This window comes from Xyrauchen texanus, chromosome 33 (genome assembly GCF_025860055.1).
Source record: "Xyrauchen texanus isolate HMW12.3.18 chromosome 33, RBS_HiC_50CHRs, whole genome shotgun sequence".
In the NCBI taxonomy this organism is placed as follows: Eukaryota; Metazoa; Chordata; class Actinopteri; order Cypriniformes; family Catostomidae; genus Xyrauchen; species Xyrauchen texanus.
This window is the reverse complement of record NC_068308.1, coordinates 13,034,862-13,052,901: the sequence shown is the minus strand read 5'-3', so window position 1 is coordinate 13,052,901 and position 18,040 is coordinate 13,034,862. Positions and strand designations below refer to the sequence as shown.

General features: G+C 41.7%; 1 pseudogene; it reads left to right on the top strand.

Annotated features, from left to right (window-relative positions):
- The window catches only part of LOC127627247 (tyrosine-protein phosphatase non-receptor type 13-like), a 67,176-nt pseudogene extending 50,887 nt beyond the window's left edge, over positions 1 to 16,289 (top strand).
- Positions 16,290 to 18,040: the final 1,751 nt, after the last annotated feature.

The following is an 18,040-nucleotide window of genomic DNA, read 5'->3' as shown; positions in this document are numbered from 1 at the left end:
GCTAATCAAGCCTTCGAGAGGGATAAAGTTCAACTGCAGAGGATCGTGCGGGAGAGAGAGATCGTTTACGGACATGTCCGTCATGTGTGTGTTTGTCCTTTGTTTCAGTTTATAATTAAAATATTATTTATGTTGAAAAGCCGGTTCTCGCCTCCTCCTTTCCACTGATCACTTTACGGTCATAAGAATGTAAATAGTAAGATCAAAACATTTTAGATCTCTAAGGCTTCACAGCACAAAGGGGAAAAAACATTACAAATGATATCTCTGAACATCCCAATTAAAATACTATCTTTAAGATCAAAATTAAGTCTGCAATCAAAAGTCAGAGATTTCAATATGAACTTTTGAAACATTCTTTCAAAACTAAATTATCTGAGCTATGCAATCCACATACTAAGTATGTCAAAAAAAATTCTATGCATGTTTCTACTAATGAATTGTAAGTAGGACATAATAACAAATTAAAACAAAATAAAACAAATGAAACAAAACGAAACCATTTTAATTATGCAATTCGATGTACTACTTCATTTTATTAAAACTTTGCATTATCCTCTAAAAATTGTTTTTAAAAGTATAATACTTTGTATACATCAAATGACAAAGTAATGAGTAGAATAGCACAGCTGGTATACTGTATATGATGAATTACATACTATTTATTTAAAAAAAAAAAAAACTGTTTTAAAATCTTGAAATCAGCTCCAAATCACAAAAGCATAGTATCACTACACACTCAAATCTAATGTACTGTTTCTCACGCAGACCAAGGATTTTTACGCAGGCTCTGTGGTGGGCCTGCGTTATCAAGGGAACATTTTTGAGGCCTTCAGGCACCCAATATGGGTGGTCAAGAGGACAACCACAGGCCTCCACTCTGGCATAACTCCCAACCCACAAACACACCCCTGCTGCTCCCCAAAAACAAACAGCTCTAAAACACCCTTTGTCTTTCAATTACACACTTCCATTCCACAAAGCTGTGCTATGGTGGCTTAGTAACAAAAAAAATCATATTGATGCTGAACATTGTAAACACGTTGGATCTTTTGTTGAGGTGTAAATCCTGTGTACAAAATATGTAATCTTAGTAACCATTTTGACAATTGTGATCATCTTGGTGAGTAATTTAGCACAATGGGTAATGCCAGTTCTTGTTTTAAAAAATAAATTAAATGTGGTGAATTCTGGAATAATTTTTCACATGGTAAATCTATTACCCGGCAACATTGAACCAGCATACACTCATGGTAGCTGTTAGTTACTATAGAATTTCCATAAATAAATAAGCAAATATTTGAGAGCATTTAATTTTGTTTATAAAGTTAAATTGTATTATTTGTTCTGACATTACCATTTGTGTAATGGTATTAGCTATTTTCTAAACTAAGCTGGAAGCAACTGAAACTTGTTCCACACTATATGTATGCATGTAAAGAACAAGTATGCTGCCTTTATGTGATTTTTGGAACTTCAAAGTTCTGGCCACCATTCACGTGTATTGTATGGACCTACAGAGCTGAGATATTCTTCTGAAAAAATCTTTGTTTGGGTTCTGCATGAGAAAGAAAGTCAAACACATCTGGGATGGCTTGAGGAGATGATGAGAAATGAGTAAATTATGAGAACATTTTCTTTTTTTTGGTGAACTATCCCTTTAAGAACAATGAAAACAAACAGCGCTGAATGAAGTAGATATTCACCTACAATCAATTGAACCTTTTAGAGAGGGAACTTTGAGAAATCTGGGTGGTGTGAACAAGGGGCCGTTTGCTATGTTTTTAACATCTCTCACAGGAGCACTGCATTTTTAGATGCAGTGTCAATTTAAAATAACTTTAAATGTATCTCGAGACACCTGCTTAATGCTCCATTCTTTGCACTGGGTCTTGCGCTAAAAAGGGTTTGTTCTGAAAGGTTACGGTTATTCTTTAGAAATGCTTTAGCTAATAGTTACAGGAATGCTACACGTACTCAAGACAATAAAAATATGCTTCTCTCAAAGTCAACAGCATTAAACACTGTGGTGGTGTTGTTTTTTCACCCCAACAAATCTCCATGATTTAACTTAACATGAACTGAGATTGCATGACTAGCTGGATATTACTCATTTTATTTTGGTAACCCCTTATTATCCAACCTGATAATATAATCACATTACTATACCAACATTTGGCCAAATTCTTTTTTTACGTGGCTCGTTTTACTGTACGTATCACAGCAGTTTCCTGGTCAAATAAACACTAGAGGCGCTAAAACAACAATGACTTTTATTCACTCTCACACAAATCATGAGTAAAACGACAGATTTAAACACTCATTATCATTTGCACTGTTCCATCTTATGACATTAAAACACATTAATTATACTGCAAGAATTGTACAGTGATACATTTTAAAGGGACAGTTCCCCCAAAAATGAAAATTCTTTCATCATTTACTTACCCTCATGCCATCCCAGATGTGTATGACTTACTTTCTTCTGCTGAACACAAATTAAGAATTTTACATTAATATCTCAGTTCCATAAGCCCATTCAAAAGTTAATGGTGAAGAAAACAATGAAGCTCCAAAAAGCACATAAATGCAGCATACAAATAATCAATAAAAATCCATGTCTTAATCCATGACCGAAATTTAGGGAATCTCATTTTTGCATCTTGCCATATCCATATCTAGGCATGATTTCAAGCTCGATTACACTCCCAAGTGCATGCGTAGAGTGCTAGATGTTGCTAGGAAGTGTTCTTGAGCTTGAAATGATGATCATCAAGGAGACTGCAGATATCAAGATTTATACTAAAAAAGGAGTTATATTTTGATCTGTTCTTGCCCAAAACCAAACCAGCTTGTTTCAGGTTATTCAAATTGCATTGTAGCTCAACAGATAGAGTGTTGAACTTGCAGTGCAAAGGACTTAAGTACGAGTCCTGGAGGTGCCATGGATCGCACCAAAAAATGCATATATTAACAGACTATTTATTAAACCTATAAAAAACTGATATTTATCAACTGATGTTGCTGCTTTTTTTACAGCAACAAGCATATTTCATATATTCAGAGTTTGAGAGGTAGAGCTCTAAAAGTCAATGGCTGGATACCTGTAGTAGTAACAATTGTGTGTGGATGTGCACCTTTAAACCAACAGAAGTGCATAATAAAACCGGCTCACAGACCATTTCATGTCCTATTTCAAGTCATTTCAAGTTCATTGGAAGTGGTGTTGTCTGTTTTGGTTAGTCGTTCTCTGTAATAAGTCTCCACACTTGCACCAGTTCACTCTGTTCATGGCGATCTACGGATCCGCTGCAACGAATGAATGACAGGGCAATGACCAATCAAATTAACGTGGAGATATTGCCTCCTCTCAAGTGGCTTTTAGCCTACTCATATTATGCACCAGAGAAACTAGCGAGCAGCCACCTTGAAAAATGTGTCTTTGAACATCCAGTCTAGCGTTTTCTGAATCAATATCTATAGTGTTGATGTCAAAGTGTAATTAGCTAGCGAAGTGGATTTACAAGTTATAGAGTTGCCAAAAGTTATCATGAGTATTTTAAAGTGTTCAGGTGATGTCATAGCAACTGGAAACAGAGCGGGGAGATTTTAAAACAAGAGTATTTGATTCATAAATCTACAAGATCTTACCTTCATGCTGTGGACATACTGATATGCCTCCATGATGATGAAACTCCAAGATACAACACAAAGTCTTGTATGACACCTCTGGCCATCTTCTCGTGTCATCCATCGTGTTACAGTTCAACTCTTTTCAGTGGCTTCAATGCAATCCGGAAGTTAAGAGACAAAACACAGGAAGCGTGGCGCACTGTAAAGGGGTGGGGTTGAATAAGATGAATAGACCATTTCAAGACAGTTTATGAAAGTGAAATCTTTTTATTCCTTGAACATTTCCTGCTAGACGCAAACTCAGACTGCATTCCAAATGGGATATATCACCCTCAGAAGGACACTTTGAAGGGAGAACAATCATGATAGTCATGCTGTAAGACACAAAGTGAGTTCTCTTTAGCCTTTCAGATCTCTCACAGTGGATGGTTAAGTCTCCAAAGGGAATAGAGCATAGGGATAATCACTTCTGAATGGAACGCACCCTCATTCAATACAACAGCGGGAGGCGCGTCATTCATAGTGCCTTTAACATGATTAACGTCACTAACGTTAACACGATTGTAGTAAAATCTAATTTTTTAAATGTGGACCATGTTGTTCGGTGGCTGGATGCCTGGAACTATGGAAATTAAAGTGCTTATATCTCTGAAAAAGCAAAGGCAAACAGACTCATGAACCGCTACAGTGAAGGAAGGCAGCTGGATGGATATGCGCAGTACTAACAACTGTAGCAGACATCTTATCTCTGGTAGGTGAATGAAATTTATGCCAACTAATTGTAAGTTTGAGAGTTAGAGCTCTAAGGGGGCTTTCACACTAGCACTTTTGGTGCGCACCCCGGTTCGAATGACGTCAGAGTTCGGTTCGTTTGGATGATGTGAACGCTGTCTTCCGAACTCGGGTGCGCACCCGCGAACCGTACTCGGGTCCGCTTAAAAAGGTGGTCTGGGGTACGGTTCATGTGAACTCCAGTACGGTTCGCTGCTGATATGAACGCAATCGAACCAAACCACGGAAGTGAACCGCTATTGATGACGTATAATGTGGTCGTCAGTCTCACACGCGTCACTTTCAAAATGAGCGGAAAGAGTTTACTTTCGTGCGTGCGTGCGTGTGTGTGTATACACTTACCTTGATGAAAAGCGGGATTGACGCACATGCACTGCAAGCAGAGAGATGATTTCTGCTTGCCTTCGCAAAAATTGTCTTCGGCGGACAGCCCGCTGTCTTTTGAACGATTTCAGTATTTTTGCGGCAGAGAGACGCAAGTGTGTTTCTGTATCTTGATGTTGAAAACAAAACCAAAGGTTAAAAAAAAGAAGAACAAATGTGAACCGAGCAAGTCTATTCATTGAATTTTGACGCCTTTTCATTTCGCGGTTATCAAGCAACACGATTACGCACCAGCTGCAGCTTGATGACGCAAGCGTACCGCGGTTCGGATACAAATATATAATGTGAACACAGTCCATCGGGGGCAGGGGGGAGCAATCGAACTCGGGTTCGGAACAGGCAATCGAACCAAGTGTGAAAGCCCCCTAAAAGTGACTATTGCTCCAATTATAATGAATTAATTTGTGTAAGTAATTTACTTTTACATTTAGTTATTTTATCAGATGAAAAAAGTATTTTTATCATTAAAAAATAAACCCTTACCTTTACTCAACTAATCTGGATAAGTCAGGTAAACATTTGATGTTCTTTGAGAAAATGTGTTGTTCCCCTTCTGTCACTCACTCGACGTTGAGTTGATGTAGTGACACTAGAGCGACCCCTAGTGCCACTACATCGACACAACGTCTCGTTCCCTCCAACAGGGAACGGAGGTTACAACAACAACCAAGACGATTCCGAGTCTTATTTAAAGGATCCAGTAATGACACCTCATTGTTTATTTGCAGTTTTTGCACAGTCTTGTTTGTTATAATTTAGCTAGACTCCAAAATGATGTGCTAGTCATTTTATTTTGACAGTTCTGGGTTGCCACTACGGGAAATGCTTCAGGGGCCAGACATCCGCATTCTAATTCCTTTGTTGTTTTTTTATGTCTGTGAAATGGTCTATACTCTGTGGTTACCACAGTCACATTCATGCTACGCTTTAGGAGCTCAGTGATATCACAATGAGCTGAAGAGGGGCTAGAGAGGCGATGCATGACTATGTTGTTTTTATGTAGCACCATGGTCCTGGAGGAACATTGTCTCGTTTTTATGTAGCACCATGGTCCTGGAGGAACATTGTCTCGTTTTGCTGTGTACTGTACTAACTGTATATGGTTGAAACGACAATAAAAACCACTTGACTTGACTTGACTTGATTATCAGACACGTTTGCTCACGCAATTAATGAATCATGGTTGATATTGTGGATACCGCATTTCTACAATGGCACTGCTGATAAGTCCAATGAAGCTGGTCATTTCAGCCAACGCAAGATAAACAAAAAATACTCAGTGCACCTTTAAATTAAACCAGTGTACACTTGCTGAATGTTGTTGAATTTTGAATTTGCAAGAACTTTATAAAACCATACACCTGTACATTAAATCTGCTGAAAGTGGCATCGTAAAAAAGAGTCTAGAAAATGTCAATGTAAATTTGGGCAGACCAGACTCATTTACTGAATCTACTCTTAATGGCTGAATGGCAGTGAACTGTGTCTGTAAACTTTAACTTTGATAAGTAACTGACAAAAGCAACCCTACCTTTCAGCAGGCAAGAAAAAAGAGAGAAAGCAAAAGTGCCTCTTTTGTGTTCATGCCCGATCATGCAGAAAAGCCTGGAGAGAAGAGATGACTAATGGATGAGGGAAGAGCATCTTGTAAAGAGCAATTGAAAAACTTTATGACTTGGATTGTCTGAATAACAAGACAAAGCAGAGGAAGACAACAACTTTTACATGTCTGCCATACCGCTTTTGGGTGAATCCTAATGATTCAACCTAACATGACATTCTTTTGTCTGTTTAAATATCTATGTGCATTGACATAGTTTTACAGTATATTGAAAGGGCTTTATAATCATTACTGTAACGCTTGAGCAACGATGCAGACGAGGAGATGCGGATCCAAATGCAGTTTTGACTTTATTAGATAAACAAACAGGTACACACAAAGGAACAACACTCAATGGGAAAATAAAACATAAAACTGAAAACTAAACACGATGAAAACAAACACAGAGAACTCGGGCAGGGAACACATACCAGGCTAACTACAAACAACGATAGACAAGGACTGAACCAAAAACCAGGGTATAAATACATGAACATAGGAAAAAGGGGCCAATGAACAAACAGAACTCAAACAAGATAACAAGGTGATAAACAGAAGCACAATGACAAATTAACGAGGGCAGGTGCAAACAATGAACGTGAACACGAAAGCTAACAAAGAGACTATGGAGTTACACAAGGGACAAAAGTGAAAACTAAGGAAGGCAAAAGTGACAAAAATGGCAAACAAAAGGGCAACAGAGAAACAAGACAAGGTATACATAACAGAGCCCCCCCTCAAAGGATCGGATTCCAGACGATCCTACAGAACAAAAAACTAAGGACAAAAAACTCACAAAACACAAAATGAGGGCACCAGGAGCAGACAGGCAGACCAGAGGGGTACAAGAACAAGAAGGCAGTCCAAGGGGCACAGAGGGCAGGCAGGCAGGAAGTCCAAGGGGGCAACGAGGGGCAGACAGGCAGTCCAAGGGCACAAAGGGTAATGAGACAGTCCTGTGTGGCCACAGGACTGAGGCCGGTTTTGGTGGCCTAGGAGATGGCCATGGGGCAAGGACTGGTTCAGGAGGTCTGGGAGCTGGCCTCTGGGCAAGGACAGGTTAAGGAGGCTTGGGACCTGGCCGCAGGGCAAGGACAGGTGCAGGAGGTCTGGGAGCTGACCTCAGGGCAAGGACGGGCTCAGGAGGCCTGGGAGCTGGCCACAGGGCAAGGATAGGTTCAGGAGGCCTGGGAGTTGACCACGGGAAGTGGGTAGGTTTGGGGGACCTGGGTGGTGGCCGCCGGATAGGGACCGGCGGAGCCGCGTGAGGCGGAGCCAAGGAGGACTTCGGAGGCGGAGCCATAGAAGACTTAGGAGGCGGCGTCGAAGGAGGCGTAGGCAGGACCGTGGGAGGCTTAGGAGGCGGGGCCGAGGGAGGCCCAGGAGGCGGAGCCGAGGGTGGCTCTTGCGGCGGGGCCGAGGGAGGTGGCGCTGTAGGAGGTTCTTCAGGCGGTGAGCTGGAAGGCTTCGGAGGTGGAGCCGAGGAAGGTTGAGCCGTAGGAGGCTCGAGAGGCAGAGCCGGGGGAGGCGGAGCCGTAGGAGGCTCGGGTGGCGGAGCCGTAGGAGGCTCGGGAGGCGGAGCCGTAGGAGGCTTGGGAGGCAGAGCCGCAGGAGGCGGAGCCATAGGAGGCTCGGGAGGCGGAGCCGTAGGAGGCTGAGCCATAGGAGGCGGAGCCATAGGAGGCTCGGGAGGCAGAGCCGTGGGAGGCTTGGGAGGCGGAGCCGTAGGAGGCTGAGCCATAGGAGGCGGAGCCCTGGAAGGCTCGAGAGGCTTGAGGGGCAGAGCCCTGGTAGGCTCGAGAGGCTTGAGGGGCGGAGCCCTAGAAGACTCGAGAGACTTGGGAGGCGGAGTTCCTGGAAGGCTCGAGAGGCTCGAGAGACTTGAGAGGTGGAGCACTGGAAGGCTCGAGAGGCTCGAGAGGCGGAGCCCCAGGAGGCTCGGGAGGAGGAGCTCTGGAAAGCTCGGGAGACTTGAGAGATGGAGCCCTGGAAGACTCGAGAGACTTGAGAGGCGGAGCCCTAGGAGGCTCGGGAGGAGGAGCCCTGGAAGGCTCGAGAGGCTTGAGAGGTGGAGCCCTGGAAGGCTCGAGAGGCTCAAGAGACTTGAGAGGTGGAGCCCTGGAAGGCTCGAGAGGCTCGAGAGACTTGAGAGACATGAGGCGGAGCCCTGGGAGGCTTGGGAGGAGGAGCCCTGGAAGACTCGAGAGACTTGAGAGACGGAGCCCTGGGAGGCTCAGGAGGAGGAGCCCTGGAAGACTCGAGAGACTTGAGAGACGGAGCCCTGGGAGGCTCGGGAGGAGGAGCCCTGGAAGACTCGAGAGACTTGAGAGACGGAGCCCTAGGAGGCTCGGGAGGCGGAGCTCTGGAAAACTCGGGAAGCTCGGAGGACAGAGCTCTAGGAAGCTCGGAAGGCGGAGCTCTGGAAAGCTCGGAAGGCTCGGAAGGCAGAGTACTAGGACGCTCGGAAGGCGGAGCTCTGGAAAGCTCGGAAGGCTCGGAAGGCAGAGTACTAGGAAGCTCGGAAGGCGGAGCTCTGGAAAGCTCGGAAGGCAGAGTACTAGGAAGCTCGGAAGGCGGGGCACTGGGAAGCTCGGAAGGCGGAGCACTGGGAAGCTCGAGAGGAGCTGACTCTTGGACGGGCGCGACCACTGGTGCTGGCCTTTGGACGGTCATGGCTACTGGCGCTGGCTCTTGGACGGTCGAGGCTACTGGCGCTGGCTCTTGGACGTTCGAGGCTACAGGCACTGGCTCAGGGACGGTCGAGGCTACAGGCGCTGGCTCAGGGACGGTCGAGGCTACAGGCGCTGGCTCAGGGACGGTCGAGGCGACAGGCACTGGCTCACTGACCTCTGAGGCGACAGGCACTGGCTCACTGACCTCTGAGGCGACAGGCTCTGGCTGAGTTACCGTGGTATGCGCCGGCTTGGGTTCGCTGGGCGCTGAGGGCAGAGCCAAGAGGGTTTTAGGGCACGGGGCTGCGGCAGGCGGAGGCTGGAGAGCAGAGACCTTTCCCCTTCTCCTCTTCCTCCGGGCTGATGCGACTGGCGAAGCTGAGACGCTGTTCCTGGTCAGCCGCTGGCCGTGACTGGCAAGGGCTCCGGCTCGCTGACGGTAGAGGCCGCAGGCGCAGGCTCGCTCACCGTGACATGCGTGGGCGCTGGCTCGCACACCGTGACAGGCATGGGCGCAGGCTTGCTCACCGTGACATGCGTGGGCGCAGGCTCGCTCATGGTGACAGGCGTGGGATCTGGCTCGCAGACCGGGGCAGGCGTGGGCTCTGGCTCGCAGACCGGGGCAGGCGTAACAGGGAGAGCCTGGGACGGCTGAAGAGTCTCCACAGTAGGTGGGGAGGTAGGGTCCTTCCCAGCATGGCCCACAGTGAACGGGGAGCCGCACAACAGTAGGGTCACCTCCAGGAAGTCGCGGAGAGTCCAGCCGCGTGATGCCGGTGGCAGCCGCTCCTTCAGCCAGCCACTCAGGTTGTCCCTGAAGAAGACCACAAGGGAGGTGTCCGGGAAGTCCGCAACAGCCGCAAGTTCTAGGAAGTCGCGGACGTGGGCCTCAATCAGACGGTCCTCTTGCCTCAGGCAGAGCAGGTGGTATCTGGCGCGTAAAACCGCTGGATCCATGGTTTGGTTTATCGTTCTGTAAAGCTTGAGCAACGAGGCAGACGAGGAGATGCGGATCCAAATGCAGTTTTGACTATATTAGATAAACAAACAGGTAAACACAAAGGAACAACCCTCAATGGGGAAATAAAACATGAAAACTGAAAACTAAACACGATGAAAACAAACAGAGAACTCGGGCAGGGAACACATACCAGGCAACTACAAACAACGATAGACAAGGATTGAACCAAAAACCAGGGTATAAATACATGAACATAGGAAAAAGGGGCCAATGAACAAACAGAACTCAAACAAGATAACAAGGTGATAAACAGAAGCAAAATGGCAAATTACCGAGGGCAGGTGCAAACAATGAACGTGAACACGAAAGATAACAAAGAGACTATGGAGTTACACAAGGGACAAAAGTGAAAACTAAGGAAGGCAAAAGTGACAAAAATGGCAAACAAAAGGGCAACAGAGAAACAAGACAAGGTATACATAACAATTACTCCTATGGAATGGACAAAACGAGGCTTATATTTGTAGCTTGCTTAAAAGAATGCTCTGAGTTCAATACAACTGAAGCAGTTTCAAAATCTGTGGCACACTATCAATTACAAGATAGGGTACTCTCACTCAAGTACATTTATAATAAACATTTTAAAATGTTACTTTGTTACAATGGTGGCATTCCTGTTGTTACGTTACTGGGTTTAATTTTAATTAATGCATAATTTATTGAGTGATTATTGAATGGGACTTTTACAACAGCGGAAGTTCAGCTGCACACGCTGTCGCAGACTGTCACTCAAGCCGAGTTCATCACTGCTGCAGCATCAAGCGCTTCAAAATGAAACACTTTCTTCGCTCCACATGGTGAAAAAAGTTTAGTTTTGTCATGCAATGCCTTCATTTAACACCAACATAAGCGGATATTTCAAGATTAAAATTGAAACTCAAATTTATAGCAGCACTCTGAGGTAAGTTGCGGCTCTAATGATAACACAGGCTTCTCTGTGACATGGTGATGGTCATTTTCAGGGTGCATCTGTAAATGTGGGCGTTTGTGACATCAGTATTCATGTGTACATTTTTAAATCAGTGCAGCAATATATCAGTGTGCTCTGTCCAGCGTCCCACATATCATCAGCAGTATTTATGCATTTACCCCACACCCTCCCAGCTACCTTGGCAACTATCACATCAACTTTGAGCAGATTAACATCCAAGTTAAGGGTAAATACCTTTTGCTCTGCTTTTTCGAGAACATCCCAGAACCAGCATCTATGAGGAGAAAGGCTAAGTGTCATTCAACTTCTTCTTGCTTTCAAAAATTGTTTGTCTCTTGAAACCTAATGTATTGTATCTGGTAAGGCACAGTACAAAGAAAATGACTCCTCTAAAAACAAAAACAAATAAACATCCATAATCAAGCTTAGGAATTCAATTAATCAGTAGCCCTTTTGGTTAAGCCCCCGAACAGCTAATTTCTATGTAGTTAATAGGTACAAAATTACAGCTCCTTTCTACTTGAATGCTGAAAAGGGGAAGACCAAAATCTCCAAAACTGCCTGTCAATATTACGTTTCAATAACATATTGCAAATCAGCAATAAAATGTCTTGATCAAAAAGGTGATTGGCTCCTTTACTTAAAAGATGGGACTTCTATTCCTGCAACTGCCATATTGAGCCTAATGTTTTCTTCCATTCATTTTCCTATGAGTGATCCATCTCCTCCCCGTTAAAGGCTTCTGTCTGTAGTGTGGACCGACACATTGCTTTGTACTCGAAACGTACTACATTGTGCCTGGTTAGGACACAGTATAAAGCACACAGCCATGTTTAAGGTTAAGGTAGGTGACACATTGGTATTTATTGCGGTTTTCAATGGAGGTTAACCGATAGTGGATTTTGCCGGTATAGACAACAAAGGTGGTGTAAAAGGCAGATGATAGATTAATCAGATGTTACAGCACATTTCCACTGCAAGTTACGGTTCGACTCTACTCGCTTTACTTTTCTGAGCTTTCTTTTCCACTGCAGTTTAGTGCCACCTCAACATCAACGTGGGTGGGATTATAGGCTGATCGTCATAGTTCAAGCAGAGTATAGAGTAAACGTACCATCCTCAATCGTGGACTCCAGCCGCAGCTGAGGCCAAGGCACTCTCCCTCCCATTGCTTGCTGGTTTAGATAGTGTACATTTGGTTGAACCACTTCCACTTAACCTTGATGGTTCTGTAGTCACTTTTAAGTTTTTTTTTACTTTTCCCTTCACTGTTGGTAGGTCCGGTGTTAGCCGTGTGCGGCCAACAGCTAAGACACTTTCTAAAATACTTTTTGTTTTGCGATGTTTCGTTCGTCGCTAACGAGAGGAACGTCTTCACCTCGTTTATTGACCACGCCGTGGTTTTGCGCACAGCCATTTCTTTTTACAATTCGAAAGTCGCGTGAACAAATGATACTGCTATCGCTGTAGCTAACTTTAAAACTAGCGGGTTGATGTCCCGTGTCACAATCCAGTGACGCTGGTAGTGACAATTCTCTCTGACCAATCAGTGATCTGCAGGGTTTTGACATCACATTTAGTACTGGCTCGGCTCGCTTGGAACCTCAACCAAGGTGGTACTAAAAAAAGTAACCGGTACTATCCACAGTGGAAAACCCCCAAAAAGTGAGCAGAGTTGAGTTGAGTCGAGATGTACCATGCAGAAAAGAACCATTAGTGTAACTCTTGAAGAGCAAGGTAATCTCAGAATTGTAGAGCCAAAATTTAGGCAAAGGTCAGTTAAGTAACAGAGGTATCCAAAAAGGCAAACTAATCCAAAACAGTACACAAAAAACATAACCCAGAATAAGGCAAACAGACATTACCCATGGAACCAACTGTAGCATGAACGCTCAGTAAGTCAGCAAGAGAACAGGCTATACTTTGCAACTACAGAGTGAACTACATTACTATTTATTTAAAGTGGAACAGGAAGTGGAACACTTCGGTTTTATATTGATGGTGCCCTCCAGTGACTTAGAGTGGTACATTGGCAATTTGGTTCATTTGACAAAGATGTGACAGATAGGGTGCTTTTCATTTCTGAAATTGTGCATCCCTGTTTCCTTTCCTTGTTTCCTAGCTCCTCCCTCATGGGAAATGAGGAAAGGATGCAAGTAAAGGAAACAAGAATGGCAGAATCAATTTATTTGTATATTGGAATGTCCTGCTCACTCACAGATCACTTCAAAGTGCCATCTTTGTGGAGATGCATTACCTCAGATCACTTTCTGTTATGTTGTTGAAATGTAATTAATTTATATTTTCATAATAAAACCTAATAATTTAAGATGCACTGTTGTGACAATTTGATTTATTTAAATCGCAAAGGTGAAACATGAATTAAAATTGTGGTATCAGATTTTAAGTGGGACGAGAATTTATGCGCGCATTGACCAAACGTACATAAAGATTTTTATTCATTAAGTCCCTACGAGATGTCAGTGATTGTTTATATTTCACCTCTACAGGTTACAGTTATACTGTAGAACCAAGTTGTTCTAACTAGAGTAATCCAACACTGGCCGCAAAGGAACATGCAGGAATAATAAAAATAAAAAACCTAACGGCAACTATTTGCATACATTATTTTCTGGATAACAATAGTTCCAAACAAATCGACTATTGGCACCAATTAAACTGTAAAACTGATATATCGGTCTACCTCTAGTTTTCAATGCCTCCTCTTGGAATAGTATGTTTTGGTTGATGCATATAACATCAGATCAGCATCACTCAGGTCTCCACTAGTCATGTAACAGTTACTGTTATGGAAAAGGATGGTAAACTTACCACACAACCTAAAGCTCAATAGCATGTAACCCTTCACATGTTTATTTATCCTGTTTGCAGGCCTCATCTGTTGCAAGAGACTTTTCTAAACTGTTTGCTATTTCTATTCAGTAGAAGTCAATTAAACGTGACAGAAAATACACATTCACATGCAAGGGCAGGAAACTCTAAGAAATACAGGCTCAAAATATGTTCCGATCAGGGACTGAAGCAAATACCCCTCATCTTCTTGATGTTAATTTTGTGTCAGTTTACAAATCAAAGATTCAGTTATTTTGATCAAACTTTTACGAATGATGTAAAAGCTGGCATTGCCACCAAAACCAGGACTTCTAAGAGACTTTTCATTGATATTTAGTCTTACAAGTAATGTTGTCAAAAGAACTGGTACTGCGGTTCCAAGTCGATACTAAAATAAAAAGATGCTATGATACCAGTGTTTCTGCAGCACCGGTACCAAGCCCTGACTCAATTTGATACCCGCACTCTGTCTAACTGAACACGACTGCTTTCAAAGGCTGGCATGCTTATTTGAGAGAGTGCTCTATTACTCCTTTTACACTGAAATGCACAATTAATACAATTTAAATTGTTATATGTCCTAGTGTGATTATTAAACCATGAAAGGCTGCGATCTTAGTCTGCATGAGCTGCATGCTTTAAATTAACGTGTGAAGCAGAACGCTCATACACTGGAAACTCAACAGACATTGATCATTATTTGCGTTGTATGAGATGAGGATGCAGAGCACTAATCCACTGTGAAACACTTAGCACATGGAGACAGTATATTTATATAATAAAATCACAGCATTTTCACTTTAACGATAACACTGGGCCATGTTATGAACTGTTTATCTGTCAGAAGAAGTGAAGCTTCCGTCAAAACCACACTTCAAAATAAAAGCATGATTCAAAATAAAAGCTAGATATCTGAAATTTAAGAAATTGCAACAGAAATATATTACAACTGTATAGTAAAATGTATTATTCACTGTAGTAACATTAATAATAATAATAATACAAATTAAGTAATATATCACAAGCAAGAATGTTGTTGTACTAAATAATAGTAAAAAAAAAATGCATTGTTACGATGAAAAGTAATTGTTTGTTGTGAAAATTTGTAAAAGTTTCAGAATTAATTTGATTAGACACCATGTTGATTATAAAATTAATTTATACTTTAAAATATGGAATTTTTGAAAAACATTGTTCAAAAAAGGAAAAAAGATTGGGGTTGTGGGGACTGATTTCAGTAGGGCCCTACTTAAAAACACTAAAGCAGGAACGAAGTTGGCCAAAAAACATTTTTAAAATAAATAAATAACCCTTTACCCATAAAAATAAACATAATGAGTGCTATGGTTGTTTTTAATAGTTTCATGACCTTTTTATTATGTACCTGGGCAAACATGCTTCTTTTAGTTTGCCTAAAATGTATCACAATATGCAAATTAATTTTTTTTCTGCTATGGTGTTATTTATCCTGTTTTTGCTCTTCCCTGAAATTCTTGCCCTATAGTAGTTGATCTCAACTAGTTGAAGAGTATTGGTGATTATTTAAAACTAATTGCAGGTGTGTTTTGGACATGACTTTATTTATTTATTTCTCTTCTTCAACAAATTACTTTTAAAATGAAGCCATGCATTGTATAAACTCAGGCTTTGTTTGACTATGTTGGCTAAAAATCTTGGCTTCTTCCACTGCATAAAATCTTGAGAGAGAATACAAACACTCTAAAGACTAAAATATTTTGCGGGATGATATGAGAAAGAGAATGACAAATAAAGTCACTTGAAAATTAGTTGAATGTGAACTGGGAGTACGGGGCAGTACTTTCTGGAAGTTTTCCTGTTGTAATATCTCACGATTGGCTTTCATTATTGTTTTACAGCCTGGTGGTCTAAGATCAGGAAGCTCTAGTTCTGAGGATAAATCTGGGCATGTAAGTGAATCCACACCAAGAGATTCAGTAGTGATCTTAGTTTTCACCACTCAGAGATCAACATGTCACCCAAAAATACCCGTTAAGCCTCATCCAAACAGTGACATATTGGTGTAAAGGAGCCAAACCACATCAAATTTTATGGTTCTCAAAACCTGAGAAATACGCACTTTATTTTTCCAGCTTAGCAAGAGTGTGAGCTTTTTGAGAGGCCATTTCACCCTCCTGACTTATGCAGTATCACCTCTTCAGCCAACTCAACATACTGAGGAATGAACTTCAAGACACCTTTTCCACTCTGACATCAGAGCAATGTCTCATGCCACCAGACATAGTATTCACATCTACAGCTAAAACTGTAAGCAATATGGCTGGAGCGTACGTCCTACTCCCACTGACTGTCTTCATGACAGCACCACTCATTCTAAAGAATGATGTCACCTCCTGTTTATTGCGTTACGTTATTCTGGCCTAAAAGGAGGAAAATGATGAAAGACATGCTCCATGTGTTGCTTTTGAGCTATTAAAACTTTGCTTAAAGCAAACACATCCATACTCAGATATAAGGGTCTAAGCTAACCCTCATGTTCTGTTTGGGGTCTGAGCGACCTAAGGCCCTTTTAACATATCAAAACCTTCTTAACATTGAAGAATCACGTTTAAACTTCATGAATTTCACTTATCTTATAAGAACTGATCATAAACAACATTTCAACTTGATAACATTGATCACATGCCACCATGAAAAATATTACATATAAAATATGACTAAATGCAACAGATTTTCAAATGCAAAGAGGTTCTGATTGGTGTTCTGATTGGTGTGCACACAATAGCAATTCACCCATCAAATGTCTATTTGAGTTTGTTGAGTTTGTATTTCTCTGCCATGTGTTTTTGCTGAGGTCAAATTGGCTGCAAACAGGAGCAATGTTAATTTAGTGAATATCCAGCCACATTTCTGAAAAGAAACAGAGTTTCAACAACAGCTGTCAAATTGGTTTTGATTAGGTCAGGGGAACAAATGAAAATAATTTAAAAATTACTATTAATATTTTTACACATAAAAAGTTTGATATTTTCATTGCCATTGTTTGCTGATGTCTCATTTTGTCAAATGAGAACTCCTACCATTTTATCATAGCTTGTTGGACCACCAGGCATGTCAGCTTGTATACTATATTCTAGCTTAGAAGTTGGAGTGGTTTATTGCCTTGTGGTAGGGGTTGAATATTGTAACCTACAGTACACGCGCCAATTTGCTCGGCTAATAAAACATTCATAGGAGGACAGGAATTTCCCTCTGTCTGTGGCAACTGGCTTCTTAAAGGGACCCCCTGCCGCCCTCCATTATGGGTGCGAAACAATAAGCCATTGTGTTCCATCACAACTATAGATATTAGAATCCCATATCAGTGACGCAAACAGAGTGGTCTGTAAGATACAAGGCAAGTACACAATTCAAACCACTTAATTGAGCTTTTTGATATTACAATTATTTAGAGATTATAGATTAATATAAGGCACAAAACAAAAAACAGCACCAATTCCTTCGATTCTGATGACACTGAGAGGAGTATTTTTTAATTTTCTTTTTTAACACTTGCACTAAAAAAGCAAGACAGCGTATGAATAGAGCAGAACACAGTTTTTAAAAATTTAAGTTGTTTTTAAATTGACAAAAGAACTTAAAATAAAATTGTGGGGCTCCTGCGTGAGACACTTCAAACACAGCGATTTGCTCCGCAATGGTGATAGAAAGACATTAGTTTAGCACATATTTACATAGAAAAACAGCATGCATGCACTTAATTCAATTGTGGACATTGGTCCCACACAATGAAAATTAATTTATTTTATATTAAATTAAAATGTAGGCTCTACTCAAATACTTTGTGTATTGAAAAACTAAATGAATTGACTTAATCTAACTTAAATTTGATCTGTTTAAATAACTCAGGTTGTTGCAGAAACTCTTCTAAATCTCATCAAAATTAAAAGAACAATAAACACTAACAAGTCTCCTACTTGTTTATTTTGTGTAGAAATATATTAAAATAACACTTAATTTTAAAAATGAATCCAGTCCTGTGCAAAGCATGCTGGAAAGTGAAAATCCCCTGCCTGGTTTCAGCAACACATTGATGCAACAAATCTTATTCACACAGTCCCAACACAATTGGATTAAGTGAAATAAAGTTGAGACTAAATGCTAAAGAATTGTGT